Consider the following 14,194-nt stretch of genomic DNA (forward strand, 5'->3'; position numbering starts at 1 on the left):
AACAAAGGAACTTTTCACTCTTTGTATCCCACTGCTTTTCTACATAAAACTCAAATTGACACAAATTCTACATAAAATTCTAATTCCTAGCATTAGTTTGTGACATTGACCTGTTATTACACTTATAGTACTAAAGGCTACCAGTCAGTGTGTACATTGCATGGCAACGTGTAATGCTCTATCCAGTTGTTTTGTTGGGAAATATTTCCATTAACGGAGCAAAAATGAGCAAAATATTTGACCATATTGTGTCTGAAAGATCAGTTGCTCAATATAAATTTCTTATGAATAGAGCTGTTGTTCAAAAGCAATATCACACTCGCATTCTTGCTGTTGAACGGAATGTCGGCACAGCGGTGAGTAGCTGCGGCCAAATCGAATCGTACCGACGTTCAGTATTACTTCAGTACTATATATTACATTACAATATTATAATATATAACATTACAGTATTGTGTAATATTGCTGAAATTTCTCAAAAAAGTATTCAACAACATTTTCATTTTAGATGCATTTTAACAAAAACAAACGTGATTGTGCTTGCGCTTAGAAATTGGTTGATCCATCCATCCGTCCATTTTCCATACCGCTTATCCAACACAGGGTTGTGGGGGAGCCTGGAGCCTATCCCAGGGAACTCTGGGAGCATGGTGGGGGATACCCTGGACATGGTGTCAACCCATCGCAGGGCACAGTCACACACACACACACACAAAATTTGGATTTGCCAATCAGCCTACAGCGCATGTCTTTGGACTTGGGGAGGAAAACGGAGCACCCAGATGAAACCCCTGAAGCATGGGGAGAACAAGGAAAGTCCGGGCACACGGGGTGGAGGTGGGATTCAAACCTCCAACCCCGGAGGTGCAATGCAAATGTGTTAACCACTAAGCCTTTGTGCCCACCATTGGGGCCACAGTGGAGTGGGGTCCAAATTTGTTGACCGTGTCACTGCCCACTTTGGCCCTGCCTAGAACCACCGGTATTAAGGAAAGTGGGCAGGGCTGAGCATCACTGCTGCACCAAGGGGCGGAGTTAATTTCTGGCCTGGAAATTTGTAAAGAGAAGCCTTAAAATAAAGAAACTAACCAGATCTGTTTGCGTGACAGCAAGCTATAACAAATCAGATTTTGTAAGGTAACTTTAATGGCATGTGCATATTATAGTAGAACGATTTAGAAACAATGACAAACCTCATCTTTAACCTTAGTATAGTTTCAGCATGGATTTTTTTTGTTGCTTTTTAAATTAAAAGGGGAAAAGTGAAACAGGATGACAGAAACACAATGTATACAGGTTTATAAAGGAAATAAAAAACGTTATGTGACATTCGTAAAGGGGGGGGGGGGGTCCTTAATGGTATTCACTAGACATAACATGCCACATAGAAGGCAACAAATTACCAGTAGAGACCCACAGGGACCATTACAGTTTCCATTAAAACCAATACAATTCCCATTATAACCATTAAAACCATTACAAATTTTACTAGGGATTCTATTGTTTTCTTTTTTTATCTGGGTCGCACCTCTGGGGTTGGGGGTTTGAATCCTGCCCCCGGGAGCTTGCATTCTCTCCTTGTGCCTCAGGGGTTTCATCCGGGTACTCTGGTTTCCTCCCCCAGTCCAAAGACATGCGCTGTAGGCTGGTCGGCATTCCCAAATTGTCCGTAGTGTGCGAGTGTGCGCGTTTGTGCCATGTGATGGATAAGCGGTATGGAAAATGGATGAAATAGATGGATGGATGGATGGACATTAATAAAAGCGTCATAAATTTCAACACTTCAAGGTTTTCTTGTTGAGCAGGTGAAGACATTTATTAGTGAAGTGAAGTCTATTTGGGGATAATTGTGTGGGGTGGGAGACGCATTGCACTTCTGGATGTAATATTCATTCATAATAATCCCCAGTGTACAGTACAGTGCAACACAGCTTTCCGTATGGATCGAGTCGGAGGCATGTGACGTCACGTTGCTCCGCCCACCAAGCCGTCAGTCTGAGCGCGAGGCAGGGACGGAGGAAGATGGTGGTGGAGCCGGGCGGGGCTCGTGTTCCGTTACACTGCTGAAATAACAGGCAGCCGAGCACAGGTGAGAGATGCTACTGATTATACGCGTGTGTGTGTTTTTAGCTCCGTGTATGTGTGTGTGTGTGAGAATAACGGCGCGTGCACAACGAGGAACCTGAGAAAAAGAGGAGAAACATGATGTCCACTCTCTCTCTCTCTGTCTCTCTCTGTGCGCGTGTGTGTTTTGCGCGAGCATGAGGATTAGTTTTAATTAGCAGCTGTTACACAGTCGCAGTCGCAGCGGTCATGTAGCTGACGATGTAAACAAAAGGAGAATCCCTGTTTATGCAGCTCCTACTTTATTTACTGTATCACACAGAGGGACTGTAATGCAGGTGAGTTCCGAATGAGGCCCACAATATTCAGCCAGAATCAGAACTTTCTACTGCCACGAATGTTGAATAATAATAATAAAAAAACAAACACTAGCTACAAATGGCTACAGAGTGGGATTTAATAATAAAGCTGAAGTTGATGTGTCTGCGCGTGATTTGCGCAGTCAGAGGCTGAGAAATCATTCGTCATTCATGCACAAACCGCGTTGATTAAGATTGCAAGAAAACAGCAATGAGGCAATAGTCTTATGGTTTGTAAGGGTTATTATTATTATTATTATTATTGGATGTCCACTGGCTTTGAATGGCGTCCATAGCCTCTGGATGTGTGTGTTTTTGTGCAGGAACCGGTGATCGCCATTCAGCATGAATCGGAAATCCTCCAAAACACAGATCCTTGACATGAATCTCGTTACGCAGATGTGTGTGTGTGTGTGTGTGTGTGTGTGTTTTCCGATGCCGGATGGAGCATCAGTCGCTTTTCCTCCTCCTGATTGCTGCTGCTGATGATGTTGGACATGCAGCTACAACACCACCGCGTTAGGAACAATCGATTATTATTATTTATTTATTTTTACACACATCGCCGCATCTAGGTGATTTTTCTTGCTTGGATGTCAGCTGCCAGTGCACAGGATGCTGATGTCGCAGTAAGAAATGATTTAGCCAGGGTTATGTGGTGCAGATGTACTGTACAGTAGGCTCAGACCCGCCCTTTCGCAAATAACATCTCAGTCCGCTCTAAAAGTCTGATTCCAACAGGCTGATTTGACTGTATATTCTGGTGGAGATGAGTGGAGACAAATTTAGCTCTGCTGCATCTTTGTAGTAGACAACTTAAAGGAGTTTTACGGTGTCAAAGAAGCTTTACGGAAACCCGGACGTAGATTTATATTTAGATCTGTAATGAGCAGCACAGATGCAACAGAGGAAAGAGACGGTGGGGGGAAAAAGCTGTAAGTGACACTGGATAGTATAGGATTATAAATCCGTCCATCTGTTTTCCGTACCGCTTATTCTACGCAGAGTCTCCGGGGAGCCCAGGGAACTCGGGGCACAAGGCAGGGGACACCCTAGATGGGGTGGCAGGGCACAGTCGCACACACAGTGTAATCAGTGTACAACGCATGTCTTCGGACTAGACGAGGAAACCGGAGTACCAGGAGGAAACCCCTGAAGCAGACAGGGAGAGCATGCAAACTCTGCGTACACAGGATAGAGGCGGGGTTTGATCCCCCAACCCAGGAGGTGCGAGGAAAACATGTTCACCACTAAGCTACCGATTATAAATCGTTAGTCTTAAACAGCTGTATACTATAAATCCAAACTGTAGTAAATGTATATATGTGCATAACAGTCTTTAAGATTACAGCAGCAGTGCAGGGAAAAGTCTACAGTATCCAGGTGACATTATCCAAGCATGAGACTTGGTCATAAACTGGTTTTGGGAAATCATTAGAGTATCCATGTGGGACAATCCATCAGAGAGCAAGCCACAAGTGCAGAAGAAGTATAAGGCAGGTCCAGAGAGAGAGGAGTGTCAGGATCAGCCACTGGTATGCCATCAAAGTGATTTTTGTGCTTGTAAAATAGGATAAAGGACTTCAGGGTTTTATAACTACATTCAATTTCAGGTACCACAAGAAGCATAAAGTAGAAGCACTTCAGCAACGTCACATCCTTGGATTTGTTTGAATATGGAATTTTGAGCATAAAATTGTTCTTTAATTATTATCTCTATGAGATGGGATTCAAGCTTCCGAAGGTTAAGTCCACATAATCCGGATAAATTTAAGAAAACTTGTTTTTTTTCCCCCTCTACGTTTTGGCCTTCCGTCCACACTGAGACGGTGTTTTTGTCTCCCAAGTGGACTTGCTCTCCCAAGTGGATGAATCTGAAAACGCAGTTTTTGCGTTGTAGTGTGGACCGAAAAAAACGGAGATACTCAAAGACACGTATTTTTAGTCATGTGACCTGTTCGACTCAAAACCAACAAGACAGTGGACGTTGTTGTACTGCGGTTGTTGTGGCTGCTATAGAGTTTGATAGCTTTGTTAAAGAAATTGACAATGTGCTCCACAGAGTTTCCTAAGTTTCATAAACTTACTGTCTCATCATTCTGAGTATAAAGCTAGTAGTTTCTGTATGTACTGTGGACACTGGGTGAGGTATGATACATTGTGTTAATTAATAATTCACTATACAGTCTGTTCAGTGAGTACAGATTTCATGAGAAATGCAAAACTTAATACTAGACGAATGTAGACTCAAGGTAGTTCGCCAAAAGTATTATTGAAATGTACTGTAGAGTATATTAACAGTAGGATGGATTTTAAGTGAGACAGGATTGAGAAATCACACTCCAGTATGTCATTTATGTCTCTGTATGAACAGTATAACACAAATGACGGGTTTTCCACCTACATATATTGATCCTGAAATCGTTCACTGAGCAAATGTTGATATACTTGTTAAAAACATTCATATCGGTGATGAAATCGGTGTTCACTGGATGTGAACAATTATCCCCATGAAGTGCTTTTCTATTTTTGACAGTTCTGCAGTCTGTAGAGCAAGGCACAGGTCAATAAATCAATCCAGTGAACGGACAAATACTAGTAAACAAGTCTGAATAGAATTATTCCCAGTAGAATTCGGGCTGTTTAGGGGAAAAAATACAAGTTAAGAATGATATTTAATGATATTTTCAAACAACACCTTTGGAAATATTCTCAATATAATATTATACGCATTTACCGTTCAATATTACAGCTGTGTAAGAAAAAAAAAAAAAAACCCCGAATGCCAAATTAGTACCGAGGTGAAGTCCACTCGCTCCTGGAGAAAAATCGATTCTCCTGCATACTCACTTTGAAACTGAAATGCATAAGCAATGATTTTATTTCACCACTTTTCAGACAGTGCATTAAATGGCAACCCTCTGACATTGAGACATTTCCTGAATGCACCTTAAGCCTTATCTTGCACATTCCTTTTTAATCTGAGATCAGGTTTAATTTGCATGTGGCCCTTGGAGAAATCAAGACTGAAAGCCCTCTATTTCTCATGTTTGCCTTTCAGTTGGAGTCCACATTGATTTCTTGTCTGCGCTCCCGTGACATGGCAGCCCACAATTATACGTCTGGAAGGCAGGTGACATGGCTGTCTGTACCGCAGGGTGTTTGCAGAGGTTGTGTGCTTTCTGCTTGGTCCCACTGGCAAACATTCCTAGGGTTTTTTCTTTTGTGGAAAGTTCAGGAGGTGATGCTCCAATCGAATTTCCCTTGAGGAGGACCTTCAGTGTGATTGTTCTCTTGCCTCTGCTGTCAATGTTTTGAAATGAGTTCTTGTTTGTGGGCAGATGAACAAAGATGGAAAATTTCTCCCCTAGCTCTGCTTTTATGGCCTGTAGCCATGTAGCTTAGCCGAGATAACTGGCCTAGTGCTGAGACAGGATGAGGAGTGTGAGCTTCACAGCTCATCCGCATCAAAAGATGGCAGGTTATGACTTTTTTTTTAAAAAAAGTTTTTTTTTTTTTTTTTTTAAGTTATTATTATTATTTTTTTTAGAAAGTCCTGCACAGGTTTTAGCTAAAATTTTGAACTCAACTACATCACAAAAACTGCACAAAATAATCTGACACTAACCTAAAAAAATTGGGTGTTTTGAAAAGGGAGATGCTTTATTCTTCTTTTTTTTTCTTCATGGTTCACATTCATGATTTGCAGTATCTGCAAAACACCTTTTTAAAATGATTTGACTATTTAAATCACCTTATGGTTTGACTATTATCCACTCCATAATCCCCACACTTACACTTTCTCTTTGTTTGTCAGAGCCTATGTTTGTGAAATTTGGTTATATTTAATTCCAGTGTTTCAGTATAAAACAAGATCTTGGCTACCACAGGCCTTTTTCATAAAAAAAAAAAAAAAAAAACCCATCACCTGCTGACATGCTTTTTTCCCACCAGTAACCTTGTTCCAAAACTAGTCCAATTTGTTGTTAAACCGTGGCCCTGGCAACCCTGGTGCTCTTTGGTTTGAACACAGTTTGTCTTTGGCAGAAATATGTCAGTGCATACAGAGTTTTTGTGCGATTGTTGCGGCCAAAATGCTCGATTTCGCTGCGGCTTGGATTGAAATTTGCGATGCAGTTCTTTGTGCTTTTTTGCAGAAAACTACTTGAATCAGGGAAATTGCAATTGCAACTGTCTTTTACAGTGAACTTTGTTGGTAAATGAGACCTTTTAGCTGTATTCATGTTTGAAGCATGTGAATCGAAGAGGGTTTTGGCTGAATGCACATTCTGATGATGTCACATGACTCGTCTTGGCCCAAATCTGCGGAAAATCCGACGTAATTTTGGAAAATCGCACGCTCCTCCGAAGTTTGCTTGATTTTACGTTCATTTCTGTGATCGCAAAACCCTGGAGGGATATATTAAAAAGTGGTCGCTGCTCATTTCAAAACATTTTTATTCTTTTGAAACCAAGTCTTGAATAAATACCTGAATGCTAAAACACATATCTTAAGGAGACTGCAATCACTGAAATATTCCATCATGTGTAATTAAGGGAATACATTCTGGCAAGTGTCTTAGTCTTGGGAACACAAATGGCACCAGTGTCTCTTTTCATAATGCACATTTGCCTGGAGTCTGAATTTGTGCATCCATAAGTTAATAAGTTCTGCCATTCGTGTGAAAAAATTCAGGAGGAATGGAACTGAATGGGTTAGCACGTTCGCATCACACCTCCAGGGTCCGGGGTTCGAGTCCCGCTGGGGCCATGTGTGTGCAGAGTTTTCATGTTCTCCCCGTGCTGCAGGGGTTTCCTCCCCCAGTCCAAAGACATGCATGGTAGGCTGATTGGCGTGTCTAAAGTGTCCGTAGTGTATGAATGGGTGTGTGAGTGTGTATGTGATTGTGCCCTGCGATGGACTGGCACCCTGTCCAGGGTGTACCCCGCCTGGTGCCCGATGCTGCCTGGGATAGGCTCCAGGTTCCCCGCGACCCTGAAAAGGAGTAAGCGGTAGAAGATGGATGGATGGATGGGATGGATGAAACTGAATGGAGCTGTAAAAAAAAACAAAACAAAAACAAAAAAAAAAACCCTAGCATTTTGCTTGCTATTCAATAATACGTAATGCCATTGTTGTACATAAATTCCATCTTTGACATGTGGCACTCTGTGATTTTATTTCCATCTTGTTTAGTAACACCATTGATTCTCTTCCCTCTCACATGAAAAAAAAAAAAACCCAACCTCAATTGCCTACTAGTTCTTTTCAGATAGTGTTATTTCCTCCCGGATAGATATTACTGATTTTCCAGACAGATGGTCCTTTTTGCTTGGCTATTTATCTGTATTTAGTCCATGGATTGGACGAAACATTTTCATCAATCACAGAATGATTGATACTTTGGATGAGTCTCTAAAGATGTGGTTGCTGTGGGTCGTGTCATCAGCATACTCTCTTCACTAGGTAAAGAAAACAAAGGTAAGCGAAAAAGAAAGAGCATGATACTACAAAGCCATTATAATCACAGCTACAACCAGTACAAATCCAAACTTGTGCTACAATATTATGGTGATAAAAGTCTATGAATACATTCTATAATAATAAATAAGTGTGTGTGATGGGCATCACATGGGTACACCCTTGTGATGTATGGTATGGTGTGATGTGAAGGCTGCAGGCCATATTAATTTTTAAGCAAAGGCTGGTGAATTGTGTCTGCCAGTTCCGAAATGAAACCAGCGATGTGAACCATGTGCAGTTGAATAATAAAGGAGGCTATGTGCAACCTTGGACTGGTTTTTTATCAGTTTTTATTTGGACCTTGGAAGTCAGCAGTTTGAGAACTGGGAGAAAATGGCCGAAGGAACGCGTTAGATTTTGCTGGTGCTTTGGTCCATGAGTCAATGTCACGATCAAGGCAGGGTTTAACATGCTGATTAGATGGTGTTTTCTTCATCAGAAAATCTGAATCCATCTGGATTGAACTGTTGGATCAACATGCCTTGAAAGGGCCAGTGAACATCTGAAGACTTTAGAGCATCATTAACCCAGTCAAGTGTGTCTTTGCTCCTCTCAGCTGGATTTCCATACGGTATGAAGCCGCGGCATAGTGTTTAGTGTCTTAACACTGTGTCTTACTCGCTCTAGTGCCTTGCTCACTTTGCTGCTCCTCAGGATTTAGCTTCACAGAGTGAGTTTAGGCACTGTTGAGTTGTTTTTGCACCTAGTGGCCACAAATTGGAAGTGCAACAAGTGCTAATAGAGGCCTGTTTAGGTGCAGGGATCACGATTTTAATGCATGACATGGAGGAAACTACCCTCCACTTCATGTCTGGTGGTTGCCTCTGCAGAGTGCATTAAAATCATAACACACTTCTAGTCATGGATTATCCCGTGTATGCCATGGTCACTTGCCAGCATTGAGAAGTTAAAGCTGTGATTGATGCTAGCAGCACAAAATTTGACTGAAAGGATAAAAATAACGGTTAATTTTCATTACTTATTTTATATACGAGTCTTTAGATCTAGAATTCTGCCCCCTCTAAATCATACACAGAGAAAAAGCAGTGCATTTATTTGAATGGATTATAATAAATAGTTATTAGAGAGAGCGAGAGAGAGAGATTGTGCGTGTGTGAATTACCTGCGTCTGTGCCGTGTCTCTACTAATAACGAAGCTGTAAGTTTAACCGTGTGTTACTATGGTTACAGTTGTTTATAGGCAGAGTGTTATTTTAGAACGGTGATTAAACTGACTGGAACTACCTGTGCATTATACGGTTTGAACCTTCCAGCCAATCAGAATCGAGTTTTTGGACAGACCATGGTATAATTGGAATGAAATCTAATACATTTCCACAAACAAAGGCAAAGTGTAAGTGCAGGCAATATCTCTAGGACTGAACCATTGCTATTGAAAGATATAGTACAATGCAAAGATTGGGAAAGGGAAAGGAAGATTATAGAGTGGATAATGTCCCTACATCAGAAATGTCTATGCACGACGGTGACCTTGTTTCCTCATGTGAAGGCTAAGGAAAAGTAGAAAAAATGTCTCTCCCTTTTTTCAATGCCTGAATGTTTTGGTTTTTGAGATGTAGCTGGGCTGGAAGTTTTCCAGAAATATGGCAACCCTGCTTAATGGCAACAGGACCTCACCTGTTGTGTCAAACTCAGTTAAACAATGGTACAAAACCTCTTAAAATGAGCTGCTAGATTGGATGCTGGATGACTGTATGTTTTTGGGATTGCGCTAAAAATTCTCTAGATAGTAGCCTGGAGCATTACTGAGTCACTGTGATGGTGTCTGGACTCCATTTAGTTTGAGGCTATGTCATTATTAATGTCATCCCGCCCCCCAAAATCTATGTTCACGAGCTGCTGCTGCTCTCTGTAGCATGATTTGTAATACCAAGGTAAAAATAGGTTGGACACACCGCAGGTCAGAGAAGGGTGGGAGAACAGTGGTGTCAGGCTGCCGTTCAGTGCTGAGCAGAAATCAGCATACATTGGTTTAATGGTTTGTGGAAGAAGACCTGCTGGATTGTTTGAATTGAGAGGAACCAACGCATCCTCCTGGAATTGCCGGACATCCCTTCCACTCGATTAATGGTCATCTGCCTGTGCTTTGTTTTGTCACCGTGTTTTGCATGCTCAGGCAAGACTATTAACTCTATGTAAGATGCTCTAAAAATCAGTTTGGCCCTGTGTTAAATTAGAAATGTCATTTTCTCATGCACAAAATGAAAAAGGATTCTTAATAAGGCAATTAAGTCACTGCTCCAAAACAAATAGCAGAGGTACTGCTAAATTCAGAAGAACAATTTTTGTTTAGAAGAGGCATCTCTTGGAACATCCATTGAGCAGAGGGCAGGAAGTCTACGGGTGTAACAAACAACCTCTCAACTCGGTGTAAAGCAAGCCAAAGTATATTTTTTGCAGCTGCGTTATTCCCCCCTCCCACCCCCCAGTTTAATTCAGACAAATACAAGTGTTCTACCAATAGTCCATCCAGTTCCACCTCGTGCCTTACCTTTATGCCTTACTAAGATTTTCCCATTAGTTATTGCTTATAAACAGATCTGTACCATTCATTTTTGAAATATGTCATTTTTTTTTTACGAATCTAGCATCTTCTCTATCTAAGTAAAATTTTAACATCTGTTCAGTGGTTAGCACATTTGCCCCGTACCTCCAGGGTTGGGGGTTCGAATCCCGACTCAGCCCTGTGTGTGCAGAGTTTGCATCTTCTCCTCGTGCTTTGGGAGTTTCCTCGGGGTACTCCGGTCTCCTCACCAGTCCAAAGACATGCCATGCATTGTAGGCTGATTGGCATTTCCTGATTGTCCATGGTGTGTGAGTGTGTGTTTGTGACCTGCGATGGGTTGGCACGTCGTCCAGGGTGTCCCCTGCCTCATGCCCCGAGCTCCCTGGGATAGGCTCCAGTCTCCTGGTCACCCTGTGTAGGATAGAAGATGGATTGATGGATGGACTTCACCTCAATTTTGTAAATTAATTGTTATTTTCATCTTCATTGTGTCAGTATGAATGAAATATACAATTCGTTAAAGTTGATTTGATATTTGTATTGAATGTGCATTTAATGATACACACTTTGACAACAGCCCCTTATTAGTTTACAACCAACTCCACTTAACTCATAATTAAAGCTAGTGAGAGTCTTTAAAATCCTTCTAAATAACCTAATAATCGTAATCTTTAAATAACCTGCTTGCAAATAAATCCGCTTCACGATTTCTCTTTGAACGCAATATAAAATAAATTTAATGCTAAACAGCACATTCCTCATTATTTTGATATACTTACGTGGCAAAAAATCCCCAAAAAGACTGATGACAGATTGTGAAAAGTGAGGGGGGAAAAATGGATCTTAAGCTAAAGGGATTTGTTGGAGTACACAAGAAATAATCTGTCTCAGATGCTTCTTAAGGGAGACTGTGGTCTAGGAAATACTGAGACAGTTTTAGTGAAACTGTATTAAAGCCAAAGTCCAGTGGGGCTTTTGACAGGGCTATTCAAACACCATCTGCCTCACTGCACATATTTAGGTTATTTTCACAGCTTTAATATCAAAATGAGCGAGAACACTAATTCCCAGCGCTGATCATAGCTTTATAAAGCGTGTTGTATATTTGTGTTGTGGACTAAACTTGGTGCCAGAATGACTTTGGCTGTTCTATATAACGCAGCCTGTGTTGCCTCTCTCATCATGACTGTGTAGAAATGGGAAGTGATTGTGTGCAAGTGGAATTAAAAACTCACTGAAGTGTTATTTACAGTTTTACAGTTACATTTATACAGCACTTTTCTAGACACTCAAAGCCCTTTACCTGGATGATGCGACGGCAGCCATAGTGCGCCAGAACGCCCACCACACACCAGTTATTGGTGGAGACGAGAGAGTGATGTAGCAAATTCAGAGATGATGGAGAAGGACCAATGGGGGATATGTAAAGAGCACCTATTATGGTTCTGAAACGTGCCTGATTTTGTTTTAAAGGTCTCATGCAAAAGATTTACATGCATCCATGGTCAAAAAACACTTTAATGTGCTCATAATTTAAATTGCAGCATCACCATTTTTTCCCCCAGTGTCACAAACGACTCGTTAAATGATCCATTCTAAAGGATTCATTCTAAACTCCTCCTTTCATACTCTGCTCTGATTGGTAAGACATCACAGTCTGTTGTGATTGGTCTACCGCTGTCAGCGAGCAGCCAATGAGGACCAGAGGTGGGGGTTTTTTTTGTTACAAACCTAAGTAGGTTAGTACAGGAAGTAAGTGTGGAATTACTAACGACTCGTTTCAGCTGTTCAGAATCGCTTCCTTATTTTGGGAGTCAAAAACTTAGTTTGTCGTGCGCTTTGATTTTTGAAACTTTGCAGACTTTTTACATTCAAAAACAGCTCTATAACACACTACCTAAAGGGTAATATTTGAAAAACCATAATAGGTGCACTTTAATGACCACAGTCACATGTCAGCAGTTTTCCATGATGTATTAAGACAGTGAGCTCTCACTAGTGTGGGATTGGTAAGCATGTTTGTGCCGGAAGGACAAAGAATGTGTTTCGACAGTGCAGAACTCCCATATTCAAGCCAATATTCAAGTTTTGGTAAAATATGGAATATAAATGTCAAACATGATCAAAATATGGGACGCATGGCACAATCACACACCCATTCACACATTACGGACAATTTGGAAATATCAGTCAGCCTACCACACATGTCTTTGGACTGGGGGAGGAAGCCGCAGTACCCGGAGGAAACCCCTGAAGCACCCGGAGAACATGCAAACTTCACACACACAGGGAGAAGGCGGGATTTAAACCCTCACCCCTGGAGGTGTAAGTCGACCCTGCTAACCATTAAGCCACCGTGTTGCCCTAATTACTAAATTATAATGAATTTTTGGGACTTTTGAATAAACATACCATTGGTTTAGGTTTAACTTGTGCATTCATGTGTAGCGGTAAGCTTTCTGAATACTTTCAGCTTTATTTGCAGCTCTGACACGGTGCATTAACACAGAGTGTACAAGCAGCAATACAAAGTGCTTAACAGGCAGTTTGGAACGGTTCACTCTGGCTAGGTCATGCGAGTTGAGCTTATATTTCAGATTCAGAAGCTTCATGATTTTGTAGGTCGAACACATCACCTTCGATTCCTCACTTTTCTACCCGGCGTCACTGAACTCTGTGTGCTTACATAACTGAAGTGAGCGAAAGTGTGCTATTTGTACTAATAAGTTGCTTTCTTCACTTCACTCATGATCAGCAGGGTTCATTAAATATGCACAATGTGGCTCTGTGGCTTAGAAAAAAAGTGATGTTTGCCTTCCTCTGTATTTGACATGCGAATGGTAAATATGTTGGGGGTAGAAAATATTCAGAGGCACTGATGAATGAGGAAATTATGCAGCTGAAGACAGTGATGGTGTTGGCAGTGTATTAATCACATGGACTGTCCCAAACGCATGCAATATAGGTAGGAGGACAGGTATCTCTCTCTCTGTCTCTCTCTCCCTCCCTCTCTCTGTCTCTCTCGCAGTCTGACAGGCTTTTTTTGTTATTTTGTATTTTAATGATAATGTCGTCTTATAAGCATTACTCATACAAAAAGTTTTACTTTCAACCCATCATTTGAACACAGAGCTTCATAAAAATAACCTTGTGTGGGTGTGTGTGGGTGTGTGTGGCATGCTGGGATAAATTCCTGAGTTTGCAAAGGTCGCCCCACATGATAGCGGGTGTGCCTGAGAGACAGTGAGTGCTCTCTGGGAGCTGAGCTGGCCTCTGGCTCAGATTAGCCTTGCTTAATGTGAAGGGGATTAATGCTGTGTGTGTGTGTGTGTGTGTGTGTGTGTGTGTGTGTGTAGTCCTCACTGCCCCAAGACAGCTCTCCAGAGCAAATGGGCACATATGAACTGTGTTCGTTCAGTATAATGGGTGAGTTGATGGTGCAGTCTGACTGAGCTGTTTGTTCTTTGATGCACTTTCTGAGCTTTGTCTGGGTTCTTAAAATGCACTGTTTCCATTACATAGGAGAATAAGAATGCTATAGGATGAGTATACGCTATAAACGAATAAGCCCTGTTCATTGCCGTTGGTCATAAATAGAGAAGTAAAAGTGATGTTTCTCACTGATTGCTCTGCTGTTTTGTTTGGATCAGTGCTTCGACTTCTTGCTTTAGTAGGTTGGTAAAGAGCCACCAGGCGCAAAGCAGGCACGCGCACCATCTC

General features: G+C 41.5%; 1 protein-coding gene across 5 annotated transcripts in view; it reads left to right on the plus strand.

The window, feature by feature from the left end:
- Window positions 1-1,663: 1,663 nt before the first annotated feature.
- Window positions 1,664-14,194, plus strand: part of apba1a (amyloid beta (A4) precursor protein-binding, family A, member 1a) — a 56,852-nt gene continuing 44,321 nt past the window's right edge. For 3 of the 5 annotated variants that reach the window (XM_053654129.1, XM_053654130.1, XM_053654132.1), the window contains exon 1: window positions 1,665-2,089. The gene's annotated coding sequence lies outside the window, so the exon portion shown is untranslated. Of the gene's footprint in view, window positions 2,090-14,194 lie in introns of all 5 variants that reach the window. The other 2 variants (XM_053654128.1, XM_053654133.1) reach the window with 1 other exon arrangement.

This window comes from Ictalurus furcatus, chromosome 22 (genome assembly GCF_023375685.1).
Source record: "Ictalurus furcatus strain D&B chromosome 22, Billie_1.0, whole genome shotgun sequence".
Classification (NCBI taxonomy): Eukaryota; Metazoa; Chordata; class Actinopteri; order Siluriformes; family Ictaluridae; genus Ictalurus; species Ictalurus furcatus.